General features: G+C 50.9%; 1 protein-coding gene across 3 annotated transcripts in view; it reads left to right on the top strand.

The window, feature by feature from the left end:
• Positions 1 to 3992: 3992 nt before the first annotated feature.
• LOC140457221 (uncharacterized) overlaps positions 3993 to 5266 on the top strand; it is a 26300-nt gene continuing 25026 nt past the window's right edge. The window contains exon 1 of one of the 3 annotated variants that reach the window (XM_072551337.1): positions 3993 to 4063. The gene's annotated coding sequence lies outside the window, so the exon portion shown is untranslated. The remainder of the gene's footprint in view (positions 4064 to 5266) is intronic. The other 2 variants (XM_072551340.1, XM_072551338.1) reach the window with 2 other exon arrangements.

The following is a 5266-nucleotide window of genomic DNA, read 5'->3' as shown; positions in this document are numbered from 1 at the left end:
GGATTGAGAAGTATTTGCAGGCGATGGTGTTCCTGTGTAGATGGATGTAGTGATCGTGTGTTTGGAAGCTGCTGTCCAAAGAACCTGCGTGAATTTCGGCAGTGCAGCTTGTGGAATGGGTTCCTTCTGCACTGTAAGACGTCTGGATTCCCTGACCAGACTTTCACCTGCTTTCCCCATCAACCCAGAAATTGGAGGTTGTCTAAAACTCCACTATTTGTTTGCTTTCTCATGCCTAGTTCCATTCACCCTCAGCTACATTGGTCAACAAATGTCTTGATTTTGAAATTTGCATCCTCCTCTCCATATTCCTGGGTGACCTTACTCCTCCCCATCTCAGGAACCTCCAGTCCCACAACCCACTGAGAAACCATGTTGTTTTCATTCTGGCCTCTTTAGCATGTCTTGTTTTCATTATTTCACCATTGGCCGCCGTGCCGAGGTTTGAAACTCTGAAATTCCTACCCTAACCTTTTGACTTCTCTCATTCTTAAAGGTGCTTGTTTGAAATTGCTTTCCAGTCAAGCTATTGACCATCTATCCAGGTATCCTGAAATTGCTTGTTTGAGACTCCTTTGTAAGTGTGTTGTAATGTTTTAATGTGTTCATAATTCACTCAGACGTATGCTATGTTGAGACACTAGCAAGTTCACAAGATACAGGTTGTTCTGCCATAATGCATGTTACGTTAACACAAATTTGCTATCATGTGTTTGACAAATTAGGGACACTGTTTCTCAAGTGCAAAGCTTTAAAACATGCGTTGGCTGTCACGCTATTACATCGCCAACGCTTTTGGTGCTGTTTCTGAAGACCGAATTTTCTACAATGTGGTGTTCCATGAGAATGCAATCATCAGGTTATCGAAGAATTATCTGTAACATCAGTCATTGCAACATACTGTAAATCACAAACAGGACTGAAGCAATATCATTGGAGCCTATTGCTGCTGTAACAGTTCTGGATGTAGATTTGCTTGCGGATCTGGAGAGTTCATTTCCAGACATTTCGCCACCCTACTAGGTAACATCTTCAGTGGGCCTCAGGTGAAGCACTGCTAATAAGTCCTGCTTTCTATTGATATCTTTGGGTTTCTTTGGGTTAGTGATGTCATTTCCTGTGGTGAAGTCACTTCCTGTTCTTTTTTTCAGGGGGTGGTAGATAGGGTCTAACCTGATGTGTTTGTTGATAGAGTTCCGGTTGGAATGCTTCTAGGAATTCTCATGTGTGTCTTTGTTTGGCTTGTTCTAGGATGGATGTGTTGTCCCAGTCAAAGTGGTGAGCTTCCTCATCTGTATGTAAGGATACTAGTGAGAGAAGGTCATGTCTTTTTGTGGCTAGTTGGTGTTCATGTATCCTGATGGCTAGTTTTCTGCCTGTTTGTCCAAAACTTGCTGAAACAGTGTGTAAACAATAGTGTGTCGAGTTTTTCTATCATCTCCATCAAATATATTCATTTTGAAGCTTGTTCCCTCATTGCTATCTTCTTCACTTTTACTTCTAACAACAAGTTCAAGGATCTCGTAGACTTCTTTGCCTCTCAGGTTCAGATCATCTGCTCAGCTTTTGCTGTTTCCTTACCTTCCATTAGTCTGCTGGGCCAAACTGCCTCTAAACATCCAGTTTTAGGCTGAATATGCATCTTTCATGAACTTCTTTCCTCTCACCCATTATTGTCTTAAGCACTGAGGCACACATTCTAAACTATTTACAATGTTGACATGCAACTCGTAACAGGACAGAAGGCTTTTGGAGCAGTGCAAATGTGTGGAGTGTTGAAATGGAGGAACCAGCCAGGACAGCATAAGTATTCAAATCAGGATGTATCAAAGACATGGATGAGTCTTTCGGCAGCAGTGAGCTAAGGTAGGATACATGCAAACAATATTACAGAGGTCAGTGATGCAGAGGACATGCCAGGTGCTTGGCTCCAGTTCATATAGGAAACCAAGGTGTGGTTAATCCTCAGCTTATGGTCAGAGAGGCAGATAGAGTTGGTGGTGAGTCAGACAGAATCTACTGTGGGGTTTTGCATAAGCTGGAGTATTGATCGACCAGCTGCATAGATATGAGCATTAAATTGTCTCTACTACATTGGATCATGTTATAAATCGAGGCCATTCAGTCCAATCCCAGTGTATTGGCACAAAACATTCAGGTGAAGAAGGTGTTTAGCATGCTTGCTTTTATCGCTCAGTATTTGAGTATAGGAGTTGGGAAGTCATGTTGAAGTTGTACAGAATGTTGGTTAGGCCTCTTCTGGAGTACTGCGTCCAAGTCTGGAATGTGTTATCAAAGGAGCCAAGGTGAGTTGCTGCAGTGCATCTTGGAAATGGTGCATATTTCTGCCCCTGTGTATCAGTGGTAAAGTTAACGAATATTCAAAGCATTAGATGGGTGCCAGTCAGGTGGACTGCTTTGACCTAAATAGTGTTGAACTTCTTCAGTGGTTTTGGAGCTGCACTCAATCCAGGCAAGTGGATAGTATTCAGTGTACTTTTGCCTGTGGACGGTGGACAGGAATTTGGGAGACCACAGATGAGTGACTCAGCAGTAGCCTCTGAACTGCTCTAACCTACATGGCTTGTCAACTTCAGTTTCTGGTCAATGGTAACTCTCAGGATGTTGATGGTGGAAGATTCAGTGATGGTAGTGAATTTGAATCTCATGAAGAGATGGTTAGATTCTCTTGTGTTGCAATTGGTCATTGCCAGTACTTCAATGGCAGAAATGTAACTTGACATTTATCAGCACAAACATGGATGTTATCCAGGTGTTGCTATTTCTGCACCTGGACTGTTTTCAGGATCAGTACCAGGAGTTGTGGATAGTGTTGAACATTGTGCACTTATGACCGAACATCTAAACTCCTGGCCTTATGGAGGGAAGGTCATTTGATGAAGTGGCTGAAGATGGTTGGGCCTGGAATAATAAACCTAAAGAACTCATGCAATGCTGCCCCAGGACTGAGATGACTGACCTCTGACCACCACAACCACCTCAATTTGTGGTAGATGTGACTTCAACCAGTGGAATGTTTTCCTCATGATTCCTATTGGATCTGATTGTGTGAGGGCTTCTTGAAGAAATACGCAATCAAATGTTGCCTCGACATTGAGGGCACGGAGTTTCATCTCACTTTATTTCTGGAGCATTGATTTAATGGTCATGTTTGGACCAAGGCTGTAATGAGGTCAGGAGCTGAGTCAACTTGTAGAAACCGAGAGTGTGGTGCTGGGAAAACACAGCAGGTCAGGCAGCATCCAAGCAGCAGGAAAATCGACGTTTCGGGCAAAAGCCCTTCATCAGCAGTCAAGGGCTTTTGCCTGAAATGTTGATTTTCCTGCCCCTTGGATGCAGCCTGACTTGTGTGCTTTTCCAGCATCACACTCTCGACTCTAATCTCCAACATCTGCAATCCTCACTTTCGCTTGAACTTTTAGAAACCCAAACTGTCAGTGAAAGGGTGTTGGTGACGTTAATTCATTTCGTATCAAAGTGCAATGTAGCAATGTTTTCCATGCAAAATCAATTTACTATCCAGTCTGCAACTATTTTAAACGTTTTGTTCTTTTCGTTTGTGTTTTCCCCCAGTGTTAGGCATATTACTTCAGCTTGATATAATCTGAAAAGTTTTGCTATTGATTTACTTCGCCACACGTTCATACCATTAAGCTAAGTTATGAATGACTGTGGTATGAGCATTGGTCTTAGCGGAGTATCACTTTGTAACTTTTTGCAAACTGAAATTGCCGATGAAGGTGATGGAGGGTGAACTATACAAATTGCAACAGTGAGGAGGGTCTACATATTTTGGTTTCCACCTAAATTGTGAATTGTGCCTGTAGTCCCAATGTCAACTGGGGTACCAAAGCACTAAATTGCCAGTCACCAGCTGAAGGGATCACCAATAGAACGTCGCTCCGGAACGCTCGCGCTGCGCCAAATTCCTATCAATGGGCTCGGGAGGACAGAGCGCAGGCGCGGGCTGTATCCCGCACATGCTCAGTGTCAGTCGTGGCGACAACCTGAGTTGGTGCGGCTGGAGGAGATCGCGAGACAGGTTGGGAACGGCAGTTTATCACCTCCCGAGGGGGGACCCCCGAGACCCCCGACCGCCCCGGTGCGAGGTCCGCGGGTGGGGACAGGCCCCGGGCGAGGCTTCTCGCTGAGCGCCATCTTGTGAGGGTGGTGTGGATCAGGGAGAGAGACCTCACCACCACCCCCCCACCCCCCTTCACCCCCACCCCCCCCACCCCCCCACCCCCCCCACCCCCCTTCACCTCCACCACCCCCACCCCACTCACCCCCACCCCCCCCACCCCACTCACCCCCACCCCCCCCACCCCACTCACCCCCCACCCCCCCCCCACCCCACTCACCCCCACCCCCCTCACCCCCACCCCCCCACCCCCCACAACCCACTCACCCCCACCCCCCCACCCCCCCAACCCCACTCACCCCCACCCCCCCACCCCCCCCACCCCCCCCACCCCCCTCACCCCCACCCCCCTCACCCCCACCCCCCCAACGCACTCACCCCCACCCCCCCAACGCACTCACCCCCACCCCCCCCAACCCACTCACCCCCACCCCCCCAACCCACTCACCCCCACCCCCCCAACCCACTCACCACCCACCCCACTCACCCCCACCCCCCCACCCCACTCACCCCCACCCCCCCACCCCCACTCACCCCCACCCCCCCAACCCACTCACCCCCACCCCCCCAACCCACTCACCCCCACCCCCCCAACCCACTCACCCCCACCCCCCCAACCCACTCACCCCCCACCCCACTCACCCACTCACCCCCACCCCCACTCACCCCCCACCCCCCACCCCACTCACCCCCCACCCCCCCACCCCCCTCACCCCCCCCAACCCACTCACGCCCACCCCCCCCCCCCAACCCACTCACCCCCACCCCCCCACCTCACTCACCCCACCCCCCCACCCCACTCACCCCCACCCCCCCACCCCCCTTCACCCCACCCCCACTCACCCCCACCCCCCCCACCCCCCCCCACCCCCACTCACCCCCACCCCCCCCACCCCCCCCCCCACTCACACCCCACCCCCCCCCCACCCCCCCCACCCCACTCACCCCCCCCACCCCACTCACCCCCCCCCACCCCACTCACCCCCCCACCCCACTCACCCCCCCACCCCACTCACCCCCACACCCCACCCCACTCACCCCCCACACCCCACCCCCCACTCACCCCCACCCCCCCCCACCCCACTCACCCCCCCACCGCACTCA

Source organism: Chiloscyllium punctatum, chromosome 31 (genome assembly GCF_047496795.1).
Source record: "Chiloscyllium punctatum isolate Juve2018m chromosome 31, sChiPun1.3, whole genome shotgun sequence".
In the NCBI taxonomy this organism is placed as follows: Eukaryota; Metazoa; Chordata; class Chondrichthyes; order Orectolobiformes; family Hemiscylliidae; genus Chiloscyllium; species Chiloscyllium punctatum.
The sequence above is the reverse complement of the archived record's forward strand: the minus strand, read 5'-3'. Positions and strand labels throughout refer to the sequence as shown.